Source organism: Pteropus vampyrus, unplaced genomic scaffold, assembly GCF_000151845.1.
Source record: "Pteropus vampyrus isolate Shadow unplaced genomic scaffold, Pvam_2.0 Scaffold19, whole genome shotgun sequence".
Classification (NCBI taxonomy): Eukaryota; Metazoa; Chordata; class Mammalia; order Chiroptera; family Pteropodidae; genus Pteropus; species Pteropus vampyrus.
The window spans coordinates 9,394,276-9,416,940 of NW_011888800.1; the positions used below are offsets into that span (position 1 = coordinate 9,394,276).

General features: G+C 36.9%; 1 protein-coding gene across 6 annotated transcripts in view; it reads left to right on the forward strand.

The window, feature by feature from the left end:
- Nucleotides 1-1,742: 1,742 nt before the first annotated feature.
- CTDSPL2 (CTD small phosphatase like 2) overlaps nucleotides 1,743-22,665 on the forward strand; it is a 75,033-nt gene continuing 54,110 nt past the window's right edge. For 3 of the 6 annotated variants that reach the window (XM_011355033.2, XM_011355035.2, XM_023527826.1), the window contains exon 1: nucleotides 1,751-2,132. The gene's annotated coding sequence lies outside the window, so the exon portion shown is untranslated. Of the gene's footprint in view, nucleotides 2,133-22,665 lie in introns of all 6 variants that reach the window. The other 3 variants (XM_011355034.2, XM_011355037.2, XM_011355036.2) reach the window with 2 other exon arrangements.

The window sequence follows — 22,665 nt, forward strand, 5'->3', positions numbered from 1 at the left end:
AACAAGAGAATGATAAAAATATAATTCATAGAGATAAAATTAATATGAGAATGGATTTGTGAAGTGCATATGCCTCTTATATTGGGGTAAAAATATATTCCATATACTCTGGAAGAAAGGACCTCCTGAAAGACTTGAAGATCCAAGATATTTCTATGGCATTACTTAGTGGACATCTTATTTCATTAATGTTTTCACATAGCAATAACTTTAAATAGTTAAAAAAGCAGGCACGCACATCTCTGCACACAAAGCGCTTTGTAAATGGTGTATTTTAAATTTTCGGAGGTTTTAAGTTACCACTTGGAACAATATTTTTTTAGAAAAGTTTTTTTTACCTGATTTAAAAATTAGTCGTCAATTGGGGGTAATTGTTTATATTCTATTGCTTTACATGATACATACTGGATAATCAGTAACCATTTGATTTCCAATTGTTTTTTTCAGGAATCTATTATTTTGTGGTATATTTCCAGTTCTGCACGCTGTCTACTTCGGGCTCTCAGTAAATGTCGCATTCAGAGCATTCCTGTATTAGGAAGATTTAAGGTGCAAATAACTCAGGGCTCTGACAGGATCTGCAGTATACAAAGCTTTCAGAAGACAACCCACCTGCTTCATACGTTGAAACAGAAACAACCAGATAGATGCACAAGGTTCTCTGCTTACCACTCAGCCTCATCTCTCTTCACAATCTTCCCATCTCTGTCCCAGCGCATACAACTACTTCCCCAATGTTCAACGCAATCTTGTATTTGGACCTTTCCATCTGATTGCTTTACCTAGACACTCTTCCTCTGTAACATCAACTCTTCCTTTATGTATCACTTACATGTCACTCATGAGAGCCTTCCCAGGCCGTCACCGGCAACCCTCGTTTGTCTTACAACGCCTGTCAAGAACTCTTATAGTCATTCTATCACACTATTTTAATTGTCTGTCTTCTTCAATAGACTGTTAAGTCTGAGAAGGCAGGGTTCATTCACTGTTGTGCAGTGTTGTATCTCTCGCACCTAGTATTGGCCTAACAGTGTTTTTTCAATAAATATTTCTTGATTGAATAATGAGTGGCTGGAATTTCAGTAAATAGTTAATGCTCTTCCAACCACTCGGCTTGGTTTTCTGATATCCACTAGGACTGCACGCCCCAGACTGATACATTTTCACCCTGTGAGGCTGACCGTCCTTTGACCCAGACTTGCAGGTAGAAAATCATGTCTGAATCTGACTTCTCAGCAGAGTGACCGCCGACACCTCGTGGAGACGAAGGGCGTGGGTTTGTATAACAGATCCACGAGCAACTGCTATACCCTCTAGGCAATGAGCTGGGAAAAGGGCCTTTGCTACCAGGATCCCAGGAAAGACGAAGGATTCGTCTTAACCCCACCTCTGGCAGCGCTCTCCGCTCACTGCCACCTCCAGCGCGCCAAGCCGTTAGTCCCACCCCATCCCACTCGGCTCCACCCACCTGGCGCGCCAGGGTTACTAAAATCCTAGCCGCCAGAGTACGCGACGCGTTCCTAAGCCCCGCCTCCGGGGCGAGGGCACGCTCCCCCTCCCAGCTGTGCCTAAGCAGTTCCGTTAGTAGCGGGAGGAAAAACCGTCCTTCGGGTCCCCGCCTCTCCACTCCCAACGCTTTACTCCCTACTCCCCCTGCGACCACTACACAGCTACGGAGGCCCCTAAAGTACAAATATCCCCCAGACCCTTGGCGTATCCTGATAGGTTTTGTTTTTGTTATTCCATCTGGTCCTGAGGCTCTGCATTCAGTTTTTGTCAGGAATTCTGTCTCGCGATTTTCCTCCGGCAGCAAGAACTCCAACGATCTTCACGGAAGTAAAAGTTTTTCTTTTTTCTTTTTTTTTTGCCGCTGTGGCCGCCCACATTCCTTCCCTCCCACCTCGCGGAATTGTGGCGGGAGGGGGAGGAGGAAGTCAAAGCGCCTGCGCGGAGAGGCCGCTTTCCATCCGGGTCCCTGTCCGTGCGGTGCAGCAGGTCGGTAGGCGGGAAATGGCGACTGGCTGAAGGAGCTGGTTCTGTTGCTGCTGCGGGCTAAGCGGGAAAGACACCACACATTGCGCAGTCGGGACCATCACCAGAGCCTGAGGACACTTCTCTGTCGTCACAGTTAGGTAATCCCCCTCGTCCAGACACTGCCGCTGCTCCCAGCCTTAGTCTTCCTCCTCTTCAAGGGCCGTCTGCCGGGATCTCCTCCCCTTCCCAACCGGGCTCTCCAGCGGCTCCCGCGCCTTGGTAGGCATGCACTGTTGGCGCCTCGAAAGTCCGCTGTGTGGAGCCGCTCTTCTTTGGACTTTCCCCTGGGAACAGAAAGGGCGCTCACTTCCCGCCAGCTTCAGCTCCCAGGCTGCGCGGCCTGTGTTGTGATTTCTGGGGTTAGATTTCACTTTGCTACCCACCCCCCACCCCACCCCCGCCTCGATCTCACGTTCCTAGTTCCAAACCTTGTGGTCCCTCTCGGTAATTGGGTTAAATCAGCTTTTCTAACCTTGGCCCACCTGATGTTTTCGATATTTCATTCTTTCTAGTAGGGTGCTTTTAGGGGGGCGTTGCTCTATCAGTTTTTATAAAAACCTTTTGAGGTTCTAGAAGGAGAGATTTCGGAAAGTTTTGTTCATCTTCTGTACTGTTAAAACATTGAGTTGACATTTTACTTTTTCAAGTCAAGAATGGTTGTAAAGGACGGTCCATGTGGAAGGCCTGTGGTTTCTGTAGTGGTCAATTAAGGGTGAATCTTATGGTATTCTTCGTAGTATTTTATGCTTTCTTTGGGTATTAAACGCCTGTATGGATGTTTACTTTTCAATTCTTGACGAGAATTTCGTGAATAAGTAAATTGTGTTTATTTACTTCTCACCCTATTGGTGGCTGGATGTGTGATGATGTTAAGCACTTTAGAGTATCGTAGATTAGACTAAAAGAGATACTGCTCGTAAACTGCCTTAAGATCTTCAAATGAAATGTACTTATAGTAGTTGTTCCTCTAAGGCAGGGATTTATCTTTCTAATGCTAATAAAGTAATATCAAGATTATTGCTCAACATGGGTATACAAATTAGTGACTTAAGAGGATAGATTTATCTTCATAATTTGCAGATCGCAGATTTTTTAATATACTGTTTTTCTATTCTTTGCTAAGTTTTACATTTTCGTTTGTTGTCCAGCTGTTAAAGCAAGGAAATGGCTAGTTAAAGCTAGTTTTATTCTTTTTTTTTTTTTTTAAACATTGCAGACCAGTCGTCCATAAAGAGAAGTAATAAGGAGGCTGTCGGTGTTTTTCAGAATTTGTTTTTTGACCGTGTTGAATTTGGGGTTGTTGTTGTTTTAACTAGTTAAATTAATTTTTTAAATTTATTACATGTCATTTGATGTTAATCACTTAAAGGCTTCAGCTCTCTAGGTCCAGTTTAGAAGACGTCACTATTGTTAGCATGTTAGGGTTAAATTTCAATAATAAATAGAAACACACAAACATCGTTATAGTCGTCATTTGGTAGATTTCCCCCCAAGGTCATAAAGAAAGTCAAGGCAAATGTAGCTCTTAATGTGAAGCAGTCTTTTAGGATGGAGTTGAACTTCATACTTATCTTCTAGGACCAAAAGATTAGGGAGTGAGAAGTGGTAGGGAGGGCATGTTGGATACTTGCTGAGTCAATTTGTTTAAAAAGTAGGGCCAAATATGTGACTTAAAAGGATGTAAAATAAGTTACTGGCTTAAATGTAGGCTTTATCTGCACTTTAATAACCTTTTGGGGTAGTTTATAAAGCATTAACGGTTTTAATAAAATTCGGTTTATAGGTAGCTGAATGAGCATTGTCTGTAGACTTTGTCTTCAAGAATTCACCAAAATTGTTTTAATTTTGCGTTCATTTAGTACCTGCGCTCTTCTGATAATCTCAGTATGATCTGAAAGGATGTGAAAGCTCTAGGTGGTATAGTCCTTAACCTTTGTGGATTTGTAGCTATATAGAAATTACAAGTAGGATTGCATAGAAAAACCGAATAGGATTGATATGTTTTATAATATTCCAATCTATGTAGAAGCTAGTAATATTCTTTTTCCACTGTTAAGAAATTAAGAATTGGGGAATTTGTATCTTTCCCAGATTCATCTAGCTGATCCCATGTTTGAGATTTCTGGTCAAGAGGTTTCTTCACAAGATTATTCTATAACTGAAATCATCCAATTCTGGTTTTAAAAAAACTTGGACCTGGTGTTAGGAAAAGAGTACTAGACTTCAGGCTGTAGAATTAATTGCAGATTTAATAAAATGGTATTAAATTATCTCGGTCATAGGAGACTGTGCTTTGGATTAATGTGATGAAAAGTAAAGTGGTATGTCAATTCAAAATAAACACTAGTTATATTTGTAATTTACCAAGTTGTTGTGAAAGCATAAAGTAGAAAAGACACTAAATAGTTATAAATAGCGAATATGCTGAGAGAACTTCATATATGGTGTGCTCTAAGTAATTCTTCTGACTAGATTAAAAAGTTACCTGACCATTTTAACTGAATTGGCTACAGGGGTCATTTGCTGTACTTTGAAGATGAGACTATTTAACAGATACAGGATTTATGATAAAACCATACAGTTGTGGTTTTAGTTTCCACTTACTTGACATTTGCCATGAGGCATATATATCTAAGCCAGACATATATTCACTGCTGGCTGTATGATTACATTAATTTTTAATTTAGACTATTAAATTGTAATTGGATCTACATTACAAATAGGTAGACTAGGTGGCTGGCTGTGAGGTATAATTTGAGAATTGCTGATGCTAAACTTTGTGTCCTGTGTGTTATGGAATTCTTTCTAAAATAGCCTGCGTAAAATGACATTCTCTGGAAGAGAAATTTTAAAATACTGTCTTTTATTAACAATATTAGCATAGGTTAGTTTATCAGATAAACTTGCTCTGCCTATACAAACCAGGTGAGAGTTCAGAGGCAGAGTGGAAGATAAAAGTAAACTTTTATGAACTATGATGAGGTGGTGTGTGACATATAGGAACATTGTCTAGGGGAGAAAGGCATGGTGGGGTAAAGTCATAGTTTCAAGTTTGGGCCTCTTAGGTCCATTGGGAATCTTATGAATCTGACAGTAATGATAGGTGAGACTAAGAGCAATCCCAAGAAGAAATCATAGGACCTTAAGGACAAATATGGTATATAGGTTTGGTCAGCCCTTATGTTTACCTCAATCTGTAGGTCCCCTAGTTAGTATGGTATTTTTAGAAAAGAGTGAAGAGAAATGCTAAGATGCCATTGGAAAAAAATAGTGTTGTAAAATATTTACATATAGTCTTTTAAATTTAATATAAGATCACAGCACGCCAGTTGACTTCATTACTGATCCCATATTTTATGATATTTATAGGTTCTCCGGTATTAATTTAAAGAGAGTGTAGAAAAGGAAGTGTATCTAGATTAAACATGAATCATCAGCAATACTTTGACTTGAGATTCTAGCAGTCAGGTTTTAATAATAGCCATAATGCTTTTAGGACAAGGAAATGTGTTTATTACTTTGATCAAAGAAACAAAACTACTGAAAGGCACTTGAATACTTTATAAATAATTGTGATTAATATTTAGTAATAGTGGTTTACATAGTTTAGGAAGAATGTTTTCTTTCTTTGGACTAAATACTTTTATATTGAGAAATTCGTAACTAAAAAAACAGACATTACTAAAAATAAATACAGGGAAGATTAAGAACCTGTTAGCAGCATAACTTGATATTTTAAGTTTCTCATGTTGACCAGTTAAAGTAATCTTTAAGTGGGAATTTAAAGGCACATTTTATTAACAGAAAAGTATATTATTTGTTAAAAATATCCAGAACCCATAAGTATCTTTTAGTTGAGAAAAAAACTATGATTTTTGTTTTAATAATAGTTGCTTTCTTCTTGTATTTCCCACATATGTGTGATTATCCTATTGAGTTGAAATGATTAACCTCTCACTGACCTCAAGTTCCTGCTTTAGTGTATTTTGTTAAATAAGGTAATTATACAATTCTTTAATTTTCTGATGTACTGATAAAGTCATTTGAAAAATGTTCACAATCATATCTCATATAATCATGCTTTTTTTCCTCATTGGGAATATACCTTTTTATTTTATTTTTTTTAGTAGTAGCAAATGAGAGGGCACTTCCGTTAAAGAATTATAATTTTACCTCATATTTGATTAGTAATTTAAAAACTCACTCTTCATTAACCTCCTTATCTTCAGTTTATCTCAACCATAATGATAGTTTTTCCTTGGTAGGTAATGATAAGAATAGTGGGGAATTATTTCAGATATTCAATGCAGATTTATTTTGGTCAAAGGCCTTGATGTTTTACTTCACAATTTTAAGATTTTTAGTTAATAACTAACTATTCTTTGTCAAATTCTCATTGATGCTTTTCTTACTATCAAATTAATGTGTTCTGAGAATTTTAGATTTTTGATGGCCTGAGTAAAATTAATTTTCTTTAAATAGAAGTTTTTGTGAAAGAGTGTAAATAAGTAGTTATATCTCTCCCCTTGTCCAGTTTTGATGAGAACTACTTAAATAAAAAGCACTCTTAGGAAAGTTCTGCCAAAATTAAGTTCACTTTAATCTTCAGTTATTCTTTGTTAATGTATCCAATAAGTACCTTATAATTTGTATGTATAAGGGAGTCCCCAGTAAGTTTTAAAAGTACATATGTTGAGATATATACATTTTCTATAGAAAGGATAAATATGAGATGAAAAATGGTAGACTGGAGTGACAAGTTTCGTATGTGCTTTTTGAAGGGAAAAAATGATTCTCACAAGTTTTATGGTACTCAGTTCTTATAAACCCATAACCTGTATTTTTGCTAAAATAATATATTGTGTTATAAAGTTTTATTGGTATTAGTTTCTTATCATGTACTAAAATGCTCTTTTTTACAAGATGTTTATATTTACTGGAGGTAGTTAAAACAATTTTCTAATTACTGTTCTTTTAAAGCTCGGGTTGAAGAAATACAGGTATGTCGTTAGCAGAAGGACATACTGTTTCATTCTGTCCATAACAAATATTGATTTTTCCCTAAAGGTATTTATGCTGAGGACATACAAGGTTTTAAGTTGGGGTGCTAACTGTAGTATTTTTAAATACATAATGACTGTGCCATAAGTATTTTCATTGATCAACAAACTGAATACTGCCATCTTTGAAAAATCAATTTATATTTTCATAGAGTGTTTCAGTCATCAGTAGTCTAACAGCCCACATATTTTGTTTCTCTAGAGAAAATTAATTAGTCATGATTTTAGAAAATATATTTTTTTGGATGTTCATTGACAGAAAAAAGGTTAAGAGGAAAAAAACATAATTTTATCAACCTAACTTAAGCTACTCTTATTTTTTGTATATTCCCTATATTTTAGCAAATGGTTTATTTATTTTTTTTATTTAGTAGTTTCCGAAGAATCCTATATTAGCTAATAAAAAGAATCATATTAAAAATAATACTGACCCAAAAAGACTACACACTTTGTTGGGCAGAGTTGGATAAGAAGAATCTCCCTGTCTTGGAGTTAATGCTTCATATAATACTCCTCTGCTTATTCCTTTTGCCCTAGTTGATGTTTGACTTATTAGATGATAAGTGGGAGGGACAGAGAAATCTTTTCCTTCTCCGAAGTCATTTAACGAAGGCTTAAGAAAGTAGTAGAGAGTAAAAGTGTATAGTTGGCAATACCTGAGGCCATTGATTTCAAGTTAGTCAGGCTATAAAAATAGTGAAAACAGATGCTGACACTTGAAAATGTCCTTTGGTGTTAATGAAGATGTGATTTTTAGCTTTTTCTTTCACAAATATAAATTTTGATATAAACTTGGTAGTGATACCGTTTGTAATAGAGTATAAATTAACAAACCCATAGAAATTTAGAGCTAGAGGAGACCAAAGGGGTCATATAATCCAGTAATGCCTTTGCTTTCTTTAATGATGAACTATTCTGAAGACTTTAAGTACGTGTAATTAATATTTGTCTTAGAGTTCTTAGAGATGAGTTATATGTGATAATAGGATAAAAACAGCTCAGATTAATGACTCATCTCTCATTTTGACAAAAAAAAAATTTTTTTAAAGATAAAATTTACATGTGGTGAAATGCACAGTCCAATAACTTCTTTTGCTGTTGAGGAAATGAAGTGCTAGAATGATTGCATGATTTAATCAGTGTCTAATCAGTGTCACAGCTAACTAATGATAGATTCAGGACTGGTACCACCTAATCCAGAGGTTATTTCTCTAGGAACTCCCTCAGGAGCCTACTCCAGAACCTTGCATGCATATATTCTTTATATAGACAACTTATAATTTATATATACCTAAATTTTATGGGAAAATCCAGATTTTGTTGCCTTTAAAGTTTCTGATCTTTTCACAACTTTATTTATTACCCACTTTTGTATTCCTCTTATCCCTTTCATTCAGCAAGCATTTGTTTGTAAGAATGCACATTAGGTTAGTCCTAAATAATTTGTTAAGCATCCTTCATATACAATGTGTTATTTTGTTGTTTTGATAAAAGTTTTGTCCACTCAAGACCACAGTAGCAAATTAATCAACTTTTTTCTTGTATCATTATTATAATCTTGTTAACACATGACTATTTGCAACCATAATTGTTTGCTTCAAATATTGTTTGGGATCAGAGATTTTGTGACAAGAGGAAGGAAATCTCATGAGGAAGGAACATTTTTAGTTTTATTTATAGGCCTCTTTTTTTGTGAGCAAGAATTGATTATTGCTATAAGGATTGCGTTTCAGTGAAATAGTTTTTTTCTTATTCTCTGGTCTCTGAGGGAAATGAGAAAAATTATTGTTCAGTTTAACAAAGGTTGAGTTATCTTATGTGCCAGGTTACTGGAGTTATAGATAAGATCTCTGCCTTCAAGACTCTTACAGTCTAGTGCCTTTAAAGATAAACAGATTATTTCAGTAGGATGTGTTAAGAGCTAAGTTAGAGACAATCACAGATTTACACAGGCTTGGGGATGTAGAGGTGGTTACTTATTGAGGAGGGTGATGCTTGGGCTGAGCTTTAAATGATGAAGGTAAGAATTAGTTGAAAGAATGTTTGAGGTAAAGAGAAAAGCAGAAGCATGATACAGCAGTGTGGGCAGGAAACTATTATTACTAGAGTGTAAAGAGTGAGGCAGCAAATAGCAATGAAAAAAGACTTTTGAGAGATAGATCTTGTGGGGTTTTATATTGTAATACGTGAATTTAGTCTTTATTTTGAAGGGAAGGAACAGGCAGATTTGTGGAGTATGGTGGATGGATTTATAGAGGACAAGACAAACATTTTAGAGGTAAAATCATCAGGATTTGATGATTGACTATAGGACACAAAGGAGAGGATGAAGGGGATATTTGGGATGGTTTCTGGCTTGATCGATTAGGTAGATGATGATACTTGAGATAAGAATTTAGTATTAGGAAAAATACAGTAGGAAGAGCAAGTTTAGGGATGGGACGGGAAAAGTGAATATGGGGGTGAGATCAAAGAAGTGAATTCAATTTTGGGTAAGTTGAATTTGAGGTGCCAAGTGAAAGTGTTGCAAAGGCTGTTGGATGTGAGTGTGAAATTCAGAGGTGGTAAAGAAACTAGTCGAATTAATGTTGTTTATAGTGAGCATTTGCAAGAGGCTCCCCGCCACCCCAAATCCTTTTAATTGGGCTACAGGTAAATAGAAAGCAAATTTCAGTGCCTAGTTTTAAATTGCTGAGCAATCAGCCTTTTCTATTTCTTCAATGAGATCTGGTCCAAATGTCGAACCATCATTATATACTTTTTCTGCTCCCAGTGTCAAGCGTTCTTAGGCTTTAAAATATTGTTGCCCCATGGCTGTTTGTTTTGTGATGTAATCTGCTTAAATTGTATCATTTTCATTGATTAGTAGTAGTGTGCTCATTTTCTATTCTTTTCCTGTTTATCTTATTACTCTTAATAGAAAAGAACTTATCTAGTAATGGAGCTCTTAAGAACCTGTAGATGTGTTAAATTCTAACAAACAGCATTATTACCAAGATGAGGCTGTATATGTATATTTAAAACTCTTCCCTTTATATTTTAAGTTTAAGTAATAAAATTAGGTTTTTGCAGATATTATATAGGCAATTTCTGACCTGTAATTGGCCCAGTTAATGTGTATTGTATTTGCTTTTGGTATCAGGGTAATGCTGACCTCATAAAATGAGTTGAAAAGTGTTCCTTCTCTTCTGTTTTCTGGAAGAGTTTGTGTAGATATGTTTTGTTGTTTTATAAAACATTTGGTAGGATTCTCTAGTGAAGCCATTTGGATCTGAAGTTTTCTATGTTGGAGGCTTTTTTCTGCAGTTTAAATTTTTAAAAATAGATACAGAAATGATTAGGTTATCTATTCTTGCACGAGCTTCGGTGGTTCATATTTTTTGAGGAATTTGATCATCTAAATTTTTGAATGTATGGGCATGAAGTTGTAATACTCCATTTTTCTTTTAAAGTCGGTAAGATATGTAGTGATGTTCACGTTTCCATCCCAATACTGGTAATATGTGTCTTGTCCCTTTTTTTCCTTCCTGTCTTGCTGAGGTTTATCAGTTTACTGATCTTTTTTTTAAAAATCAACTTTTGGTTTCATTAGTTTTCTGTTTTTGACCTTATTGATTTTTGTTTCTTGAATGCTTTGTCTCTTAACAGTGGGCTGATTTTTCTTCCTTTTTTTTTGTATCTTGCAATGTTTTATTGAAGCCTAGATATCATGAATAGTGCAGTAAAGATTAAGTACATAGTATTTATACCTGGAAAATTACATACCTGGACTTTTAGTGTAGGGGATGGAGTTAGGCTGAGTTTCAGTTTTGTTGTTACAAAGAATACTTTAAGTGGCTTCAAATTTCTCTAGTGTAGCTTTGTGCTTAGGCTAGAAGTTTGAGGTATGGGGAAGTGTTTCTCAGTTTTCCTGTTGACTCAGTTTTTGGCTTTTCCTGAGTGCTTGTGCCTTTATGTAGAATCTAGATGTTTCTGACTCTCTCCCAGTGGTAGACTATTGTGTTAATCAATATTTGTTAGCCTAGTGGTGGAATCAGGAACGTCTCTGTTCTGGTCCAGTCTCAATCTTGGATAGGCCCTGTGTGTCTCGGCGTCAGGAGTGGGCCTCTGTCAGTGATATTATCCCTTTTTTGCCAAACCAGGCCTTGTATCTTTTCCAGTCTTGTTTGCAAGAGTTTCTTGATCCTGCCTAAGTGATAGGAGATCTCTAATGGCATTGGTGTAAGATCCTGGGCCCAAGATTATTTCCTGCTCCTCGTCTACTGGTTAGAGTCTTTTACTGTACCCTCATCCTTTACAGTGTTTTCAGTTGTGCCCCTGGAGTGACTGGACTTGCTGCCCCTCCCTGGCCTTAAAGTTTTTGTTCGATAAAGGGAGAATGATCCAGTTAAGCCTTTGAATATTTTTTCCATAATAGATACCGCTCCCCTCTTCCAGTCTTGCACCACAGTGGAAGACTCTCCTTAGTCTCATGGTCTCATAATGTATTTGGTGGAGGTCTGTGGCAAAGGCCTTACAAACAGATTTGGATTCCTGTTGTGTCTGCAGCTCCCCAGAAATAATATACATGCTTATGCTAGCCCATACTTTGTCTTTAGGAGTTTATTAACAATTTTAGATGAATTCTTATTACCTGCTTTTATAGTACCACTGTCTTTTCCCTTGCTCTGCCACAGGTGAGCCAGTGCTTACATCTTCTCTCTCCTATGAAGGGTTTGTCTTTTCTTGGATCTTTATTTGGTTACCTTGAGTCCTTAGCTCTCTAATAGATTGAAGAAAAGTTTAGTTTTATAGTTTATCCAGTTTTCATTGTTAGGCATTTTTTCTGGCTTTCTATTGCGTAGGCAAAACTCCAGTTAGCCAGAGGAGCTCTTCTTTCTTTTATGAGCTGTAGTTTGTAATTCTGTGATTTTGGCCTCAGGTTCCTTGGGATAAACTCCTCCCTTGCTTTCTCTTGGTTTAGACCAAAGGAAAGCATTCAGATTGGCTAGACTGATAGTAAAAAAAGAGAGTAATTCCTCAACTGGCCCTAGATTGCCTTTTCCTCTTCCCTAAACACTGTGGATCTCCCCTCCCCACCCCACCCGCAGACTATCTCGTGGTCAGTGCCTTCTACAATTTTTGTTGTCTTTTCCCAGAACTCTTCTTTCTTCCAGTCCTGCTTATCCTTCCATTTCCTATTAAGAAATGCCCAGAAAAAACATATATACTGAATTTTTTAATCCAGAATTTAGATGAAATATTTCTGCGCTTTGTGTACCTGATAATCCATTATTTTTTTGTCTGTAGGTTATTTTGTTATTTCTTATAAGAAGTAAATATTTAAAAGGCAGAATAGCAGGGCAAATTTTACTTGGTCTCTTATTGTGTACTTTACTTCTATCCCCATTTTATCCTTTCCCTTTTCACTGTAGTTTATTAAAAAAGGAAAAAGAAATAAGAGTCCCTGTCTCTCATTCTATTGGAAACCTTTACCTTACACTGTCATTAGTAGCTTGGAAAAAGAGATGGAGAGCTAAAGGTTTTTTTTAATTGTGGTAAAATATAGATAACATAAAATTAACCATTTTAACCATTTTTAAATGTTCGGTTTGGTGTTATTAAGTATATTCATCTCGTGCAGACGTTACCACTGTCCACCGCCAGAACTTTTTCATATTCCCAAACTGAAACTCCATATCTGTTAAACAATAACCCTCTTTCCCCTTCTTCCCTCAAATCCTGGCAACCACCATTCTACTTTGTCTCTATAGTTTGACTACTGTAGTTACCTGATATAAGTGAAATCATGCAGTAGTTGTCCTTTCATGACTGGCCTCTTTTACCTAGCATTATGTCCTCAAGATTCATTCAAGCAGTAGCATTTTCCAGCATTCTTTTTTTTTTTTATTTTTAAATGATCTTCATTTTATTTTATTTGTAATCTTTTTATTTTTAATTACACTTGACATACAGTATTATATTAGTTTCAGGTATACAACGTAGTGATTACATTTATATAACTTACAAAGTGATCGATCACCCCTATAAGTCTAGTACCCATCTGACACCATACTTATTAGAATAATACTATTCTAATAGTATTAAGCCTTTGTTTTAAAGCCTGTTTTGTCTGATATAAGTATTGCTACTCAGCTTTTTTCCCCCCGTTATCATGAAATACCTTATTCTATGCCTTTACTTTCAGTCTGTGTTCTTTGATCTGAAATGAGTCTCTTGTTGGCAGCATATGTAAGGGTCTTGTTTTCTTACCCATTCTGCCACCTTATGTTTTTTGATTGGAGCATTTAATCCATTTACATTTAATTGTTGATAGATATGTAGTTATTGCCACTTTATTATTCATACTTTTTTTTTTCTTAAAGAAGTCTCTTTAACATTTCTTGTAATACTCGTTTATTGGTAATGAACTCCTTTAGTTTTTTCTTGTCTGGTAAGCTCTTTAAATGTCCTTCGACTCTAAATGATAGCTTTGCTGGGTACAGTTTGGTTTTAGGACCTTGCCTTTCCATTACTTTTAATGTTTTGTGCCAATCCCTACTGGCCTGCAAAGTTTCTGATGAGAAATCAGTTGACAGTTTTATGGAAGCTCTCTTGTTGGAAGTAACTGCTTTTATCTTGCTGCTTTTAACATTCTCTCTTTGTCTTTATCTTGGGCATTTTAGTGATGATGTTTCTTGGTGTGGACCTGTTTGTGTTTGTTTTGTATGAGGACTCTCTGAGCTTCTTCCGCTTGTATGTCAGTTTCCTTCACCAGGTTTTTCCATTATTGTTTCTTCAAATAGGTTTTCAATTTCTTGCTCTCTTCTTCTGGTACTCCTATGATGAGAATGTTGGTATGCTTGATGTTGTCCCAGAGGCCCCTTAAACTATCCTCATTTTTCTAGATTCTTTTTTCTTGTTGCTGCTCCGATTGGGTGGCTTTTGCTACCTTATCTTCCAAATTATTAATTTGATCCTCTGCTTCATCTGATCTACTGTTGATTTCCTCTAATGTAATATTCATTTCAGTTATTCATTTTTTTGTGTGTTTTTATATCTATTTTTATGTTTTCTGTCTCTTTGTTGAAGTTCTCACTGAGATTATTGAGCATCCTTAGAACCAGTATTTTGAACTCTGCATCTGGCAGATTGCTTGTCTCCATTTTGTTTAGTCCTTTTAATGTAACTTTGTTCTGTTCTTTCATTTGGGACATGTTTCATTGTCTACCCATTTTGACTACCTCCCTGTGTGTGTTTATTAGGTAGAGCTGCTATGTCCTCCAGTCTTAGTTGAGTGACCTTATGTAGTAGGTGTCCTGGGGGGTCTAATGGTGCAGTCTCCTTTGTCACCTGAGCTGGTTGCTTCAGATGTGTACCATGCGTGAGTTGTGTCTGCCCTCCTGTTTTAGTTGAGCCTTTGTTGCTGTTTGCACATCAGTAGGAGAGATTGATCTTCAGGCTGATTGGTTGTGAGGACAGTCCATTACTACAGTGGAGGAGCTCTTGTGCAGGAGCTGACCCTATAGAGCAGGATTTGCTGTAGCAGGGCTCTGGTGCCTTCCCAGTCTGCCCTTTGGGTGTGTGATTTGTGGAGGTGGTTGGGGGATCCTCTGGTGTGGTCTGAAGCTGGTCACTGGGTGTGTTGGTTCTGGGGTTACTTGGTATGAGCTACAAAGTGATCTTCAGATGGTTGCCACTTGTGCTGGGCTTGGAGGTGCATGGGAGAGGCTAAGCTGCAAACCGAGGCCAGCTTCCACCTGTGCAGGGCTTGGGGCTGCTTAGCAAGAGGCCCAGTGTTGCTTTTGAGAGGGTTTTGGTAAGTCTGCAGCATGAGCCAAGACAGACTGTATGGAAAAGCCACTGGAAGTGGGTTGGATGGGGCGGGGTCTCAGGGAATCACTAGGGTGTGGGGAACAGTGTTAGCTATGTCGGAGACTCAGACATGGTGCCCACCTGCGTCTGCATGCTGGGTTGGGGGAGCACTCAACAAAGGAACAGTGGCTTCTGCTAGTACTTCTATCTGGGTGGAAGGTCCCTTCTAGCCCTCGCACTGAAGCCAGACAGTTCAGTTCCTCCCTGGATGTCCCTGGTGCCTTTTACCTTTCAAGCTGCTGCGTCAGTGCTGCAGCTCAGAGGCAGTGAATCTGTCAGCAGGTAAGTCTGCATGTGGCCCCTTTAAAAGAAATGCCTGGGACTCCAGCAGCCCTGTCTCACTCAGTCACAATCTCCATTGGTTTTCACAGCCAGAAGTTGTGGAAACTTGTCTTTTGGCACTGGAACCCTGGGCTGGGGAAACCCGGTGTGGGTCTGGGACCTCTCCTCTAGGGGGACCTCTGCAGCTGATGTATCTCTCCTTGTTTTATCTTTATTTTTTGGTCTTTAGTGAAATATAATAGACAATTAGTTGCTTGTATTTACATTGTACAATTCAGTGAGGTTTTTTTTTTTTTTTCAATTATAGTTGGCATACAATAATATACCAGTTTCAGTTGTATAGCATAGAGATCAGAGATGCACATAACTTGGAAAGTGATCATCCACTAAATCTAGTACCCTTCTTCCCCTTACATATTTATTTCAACATTATTAACCATCTTCCCCATGCTACACTCTATATGTCCATTTCTGTTCTGCAGCTACCTGTTTGTACCCATTTGCTTAATACCTTTGCTTTTTTTGGCCCCCCAACTTCCCTCCCATCTAGTATCCCTCAGAATATTCTATGTATCTATGAGTTTATTTCTGCTTTGTTGTTGTTGATTTTGTTAGATTCCACATGTACATGGAATCATGTGATATTTGTCTTTTTCTATGCAACCCATTTCATTCAGCACAATACCTTCTGGGTCCATCAAGGCAATATCTTTTTCCATCCCCTTTCTTTTACTCTGTGTGTGCCTTTTAATCTGAAGTGAGTCTCTTGTAGGCAGCATATGTAAGGGTCTTGTTTTCTTATCCATTCAGCCACTTCGTCTTTTGGTTGAAGTACTTAATTCTTTTCTATTTGAGGAACTTGTTGATAGGAATATAGTTGTTACCATTCTTTATTCCTGTTTTTGATACATGTTTTTTCTTCTTAAAGAAGTCCCTCCAAAATTTCCTGTAATACTGGCTTGGCGATGATAAATTCCTTTAGCTTGTTTTTGTCTGGGAAACTCTTTATCTGTCCTTCGACTCTAAACGATAGCTTTGCTGGATAAACTATTCTTGGTTGTAGATCCTGGGTTTTCATCATGTCGAGTATTTTGTGTAAAGCCCTTCTGTCCTGTATAGTTTCTTTTGAGAAATCAGCTGTCAGTCTTATGGGTGCTTTCTTGTAGGTAACTAACTACTTTTCTTGCTGCTTTTAAGATTATCTCTTTGTATTTAACCTTTGGCATTTTAATTGTGATGTGTCTTGGTGTGGACCTCTTTTGGGTTCCTGGTTTTGAAGACTGTCTGAGCTTCCTGAGGTTTTATGTCTATTTCTTTCACCAGGTTAGGGATGTTTTCCATCATTATTTCTTCAAATAGCTCTTCAACATCTTGTTTTCCCTCAGGTACCCCGATGACATAGCTATTTTTACCTTTAATAGTGTCCCATAGGCTCCTTAAACTATTATTATAGTCTTGGCTTTTTTTTCCTTGCCATTCTGATTGAGTGCCCTTGGCTTTCTCATTCTCTCTATAGGTCATCTGATCCTCTTCTCTGTTCACTTTGTTTATTCCATTTACAATACTTCTCACTTCAAATAATGTGTTCTTCATTTCTGACTGGTTCCCTTTTATAATTCCATTTCCATTTTTATGTTTTTCTTAATCTCTGTTGAATTCTCACTGAATTCATCTACACTTCCCATAAGTTCATTGAGCATCTTTATAACCTGTGTTTTGAACTCTGCATCTGTTAGATTGCTTGACTCCATTATTTCTGGTTCTCTGTTCTGTTTTCTCATATGGTTTCTGTTTCTTTGTCTTTCCATTTGAGCTGCCTTCTGTGTCTGTTTCTATGTACTAAGTAGAGCTCCTAAGTCTCCTGGTCTTATTAGTGCAGCTTTGCGAAGTAGGTGTCCAGTAGCACAGGCCTGAGAAGGAAAGGTTCAGCTGTAGGCCAAATTTAGCCCAAGCCTGTACCCCTCCGGGGCCACCTGTTAAGATTCAGCAAGCAGTCCATAGATGCTGTGCTTATAGTTGCCTCAAAAGGCCACACCAGAAGTCGAGGCCAGCTACCACCAATGTGAGTCTAGGCGCTGCTCAGCAAGGAGCACCTGACTCTCAGAAATACACCTGTGGCTTGGATGGGGCCTCAAGTTGGGGGAGGTGGAGTTTCAATGAATCCTCTGGGCGGAGCAACCTCTAATATCTAGTTTGATGACATCTCTGCTATGGTGGCACTGAGTCCAAGCACTGGAAGTGAGGAGGGCTCATCAGGGGAACATTGGACTTCTTGCACTTCTGCCCAGGGCAGAATCTTGCCTCTGGCCCTCACTCTGACAACTCAGTGTCCCCCTGTAAGTCCCTGGTGCCCCAACCCATGCAGCTGAACCGGCACTGGTACTTAGAGCTAGCAGGTCCATCACTGTGAAAGCCTGCTCACGGACATGGCCCCTTTAAGAGGCGTCTACAGCTGCCAGCTGCCTCAGCCTCTGTCCCACTCAACTGCTCGGGACTGGGTAGCCTCACATCCTCCCTCTGTCCTACCTTCTGCCATTGTAGGGTGATTTCTTAGATTTCTCCCTAGTCGTATGGCTTGTTCATCTAGATCCTAGGTGATTTTTCCTTACTGTTTGCTCCTTGTTTTTGTCACAACCTTGATTTGGTTGCCAGAGGAATGAACAGAGCCTCTATCATCTACGCCATTTTCCCCCCCACCTCTCCGCTTCTCGTCTTGTGTCTCTGGAAGACTGGAATTCCAGTCAGGGACATTCAGCCTCCCTCCTGATTTTAAATGGCTGCACGTGGATGTGGGACCAACCCGTTCCATGTCTCCACTACTCCTGCCAGTCTCCATGTGACTTTGGTATATTCTTAGTTATAAGACTTTATTTAGCTAGACTTCAGGTGATTCTCAATGATGGTTCTGTAGTGCAGTTGTAATTTTGATGTGGTCGTGAGAGGAGGCAAGTGCAGCATTTGCCATCTTTATCAGAACTCCCCAGAATTTCCTTTTTAAGGCTGAATAATATTCCATCTTGTGTATATACCATGCTTTGTTTATCCATTCATCTGTCGATAGACACTTTTGCTTCTGCCTTTGACAACTGTGAATAATGCTACTATGGATGTGGTTATACAAATATCTATTTGAGTTCTTGCTCTTTCACTTCTTTGGAGTACATACATAGAAGTAGAATTGCTAGATCATGTGGTAGTTTCATGTTTAAATTTTTGAAGAACTGCTATAGCATTCTCCACAGTGGCTGTGCCATTTTGCATTTCCACCAACAGTGCACAAGAATTTCAGTTTCTCCATATTCTCCCCAACACTTGTCTTTTTTTCTTTTTCTTTTCTTTTTTTTTTTAAATAGCCATCCTGACAGGTATGAAACAATATCTCATTGTGGTTTTGATTTGCATTTCCCTGATGATTAATGATGTTGAACATTTTCTCATATACCTGTTGGCCATTTGTTTTTCTTCTTTGGAAAAATGTGTGTTCAAGTCTTTTGCCCAGTTTTTAATCAAATTTTTCTTTTTTGTTATTGAGCACAGGAGTTTTTAAAAATATGTTCAGGCTTAACCTCCTATGAGAGAGATGATTTGCATATATTTTCTCTCATTTCACTCTGTTGATGGGTTGACTTTTCACTCTGTTGATAGTGTCTTTTAATGCACAAAAGTTTTAATTTTGATGTAGTCCAATTTATCTTTTTTCCTTTTGTTACTTGTGCTTTTGGTCGATTCTATTTTAATGCTTCGCATAGCCAGAACCCTCAAGAAGATCACCCTTTGTGAATGACAAGTTAGAAAAAAAAGAGCAGATGTAAAAAACAATCTTTAGAGAAAAATGGGAAATTAGAATTTTTAGTAACTTTTTAATTAAGATTTTTTGTTAGTGATAAATATTCTTCTTTTGCCAGTTATTTTTATTGATGATATCTGGAAATTGTTACTTAAAACACTTTTGCCATTTTCTCCACTTTATTTTTCTCAGTCATAAATTGGATATAATGGACAAATACACATATGAACAAAGGAGATATGAAATACACCAGTGGAAATAAGAACTGGAGCAGACTTAGAAAAGGCCTGAACTTTGAATGTTCTCTCCACACAGACCCATAGGCAAAGGGATAGGCCTTACTGTGCAAGATATCTGATCATTAGCTGAACCATGTTTTTGAAAATACTGATTAATTTATTACAGATCTGCCTTGACTTGTAATGGGGTTACGTTACAATAAACTCATCATAAGTTGAAAACATAGTAAGTGAAAGTAATAACAACTTACCAAACATCATAGTTTAGTCTAGCCTACTTTCAATGTGTACAGACCATTAGCCTACATTTGAGAAAAATTATCTAACTTAAAGCCTGTTTTATAATAAAGCATCAAATACCTCATGTAATTTATTGAATACTGTACTGAAAGTAAAAAACAGTGGTTGTATGGGTACAAAATAATTGTAGATGTGTTGATTATTTATCCTCTTGATCATGTGGCTGGCTGGGAGCTGTTGGCTCACTGTTGCTGTATATTGCTAGTCTGGAAGGCAATGAAAATTTTAAATTTGAAGTAGTTTTTACGAAATGCTTATGACTTTCACACTATCATAAGTTAGGTACCATCTGTAAAAGTTCTTAGGACAGTGCTTTGCACAAAGCAGTTAATAAAGAACAACTGTTGGTTAGATATCACTAATCTTTTCTGTGTTCAGATAAATTTAATTAAAATAGGTACTTTGTTTTTGAAAAAATAGGTTGAGGGTTTGTTTTCTAAGACAGTACTTTTCACACAGTACTTTGGGGTGTATACTTGGTTGGGTTATGTTTCAGTATTCAGGTAAGCATGGACATTTAAGCCTTTATTTTAGAATTTTAATAATTTGCAGAAAATGCCAAGAGATTAAATTGAGCAAATACTTATTGGTCCCTGGGAAAACATTACTTTTTAAAATATTAAATATAGACTCATTATTTGGGGGAATTGCGACAGAAATAATGCAAATATCTAAACTCTTCTAAATTAAGTCATAATTGGTAAATTTAAAAAAGTTATATCTGTTTTTAAGCATTAAAATGAAAATTTTTAAAACTTTTAGGTTTAAAACAAGGAAAATTGTTTTTACCAAGTTGCTAGAGTTAAATTCTTAGAAGTCCTTTTTCATTAAATAAAAAAATTGGCAGTACATCTTTGCAGGTTTTTTATTCAGTACAGTTTTAAAAAATTTTTGGTTAGGACTCATCTAACATTAAAATATTCGCATTATGAAGTAGTGAGCTTAAACATCCAAGCAGATTCTAGGTTACCTTTAGAGAGGAATGCTACCTGTGAGATTTCTGCTTTGTTTGGGAAGGTTGAACTGATGTCTTTTTCTCCTTTAGGGTTTTACATTCTTAGAAGAAAAACGTGAAAGAGGCATGCACAGGCACTTAAAATGGTAATCAGAGGTGGCCTATAAATATAATTAAAATATTAGGTTACTAGTTATGATTACAATTTAAGATAATTTTTACTTTCAATTAGCAAACTTAAAAATGAAAAATAAATTTTGATGTGCAAGATTCAGCTATATAGGCACTCTTTTGTATCCTGTGGTTAAAACCATTTTTCAGGAAAGCATTTTGTATTTCTAGAGGTACTACCAAATGTTAATAATCTTTAACCTAATAAAGTCACTCTAAAAAACTATCTTAAAAAATCAAATGTGGACTGAAATTTATGTACACAGTTCCTACATTTGAGGACATGTTGTTGGTAATTGAATAATTTTCAACAAGTCAGTCATTGTGTAAATTATAGAATATTTATCTGTATGTTGGACTATTATGTGGCCATTAAAAATTATGTTCTCAGGTTTTTTAAAAAAAGCGTTAGTTAAGGAGTTTATGGTCTAAAGGAGGGAAAATGTCATAACATTCTGCATGTAGTATAGTTCTAACTATTGATTAAAACATTTATACGTATTTAAACAAGTAGAGTAATATATACCCACATTTCAGTTATTTCTGTGTTGAGGAATTATGTGAGCCCTTTTCATATATTTCTGTGCTTTTAAAGTTTTCTAATATTATATGTTTTGTAATCAGAAAGAACTTAAGATGTGTACCTGAAATAGAGACTTTCTCAAACTCGTAAGGGATAAAGAATGAATTTTGTCTTATGTAGTCTCTTTAGTTACCTATTCTCCTTGAGTTGTAAACCTGGCACTTAATACATATTTACCGCATTTCCCCCCCTAAATATGGGTCATATTTTCCTGTTTCTGTGCATATCTCCTAACTTTTTTTGAAAACTGGCCATTTTAGGTAATATAGCCACTCTGGATTCAGAATTTTTCCCCCGGAAGGTTGTTGTTTATTTAGTTACTTCCACAGGCAAAATCTATTAAATGTATCTCCCTGCAGTATGCAGCCACTTTTTAAAAAATCTTGTTTTAAATTTTAAACTTGGCTTACTAGGGCATACCCCTGTGTCTGTATAGTTTTGCGGTTCAGCTTATGATCAGATATCTTGCACAGTAAGGCTTATCCCTTTGCTTGTGGGTCTGTGTGGAGAGCACATTCAAAGTTCAGGCCTTTTCTAAGTCTGTTCCAGCTCTTATTTCCACTGGTATATTTCATATCTCCTTTGTTCATATGTGTATCTGTAGAGTTTAGTCTCTGCTGTGCATGTGTGCATCCTTAGTCAGCAATATGGTTGTCCCAGCAATCCCTGCAACTTAAGGCTAGTGGAGCTGTTGGCCCTCCTAGTTTACTTATACCAAAATTGTCACTAATCCTGATGACACCAGTGAATGTGGTTATTGCCCAACTGCTCTAAATCACATGAGTCTCTTTTTACGGTGAGCTCAAAGCTGCCAGTTCTCTCAGCTTGCCAAATCATCTGAACTTGCAGGTGAGAGGATAGGAGAGTGGAGCATCCCCAGACAATGGCATAGACAATATGGAAACCAGTGAGCATAGATCTGGATGCTGACATTTGAATTGGATATGACTTTCATGCTGGAGTCTACAAGTCTAAAATTTTTACTGTCGTCTGGTTCTATGTGAAAAAGTTTACCTACATATGGCAATTTTTTCCCCCTAAAGTTTAGTAATTTAAAGTTCTAGTAATTCATACTAGACTATGTCTTAGTATTTGTCATTCTGGGTTGCTAGTCTCAGGTCTGTGTCTTTTAATACATGGTTTTAAACTTTTTCTATTTCTGGAGAGTTTTCTTGTTTACTTTTGAGTATCTGACCTTTAACTCTAATATTTGTCAGTTTCTTTTACTCTTTTTTTAATGTTTGGAAATATTCCTTTATCTGCTGTGTGTGTTTACTTCTTTGTTCCTTCTTTTTTAGTCTTCGTTTCTGAAATGACTTTTTTCTTTGCTTTTATATTTTTTTCTGAGTTCTGCCACTTCATCTGCCTCTCCTCTTGTAGTAGTGTCTTTAAGTTTGCTT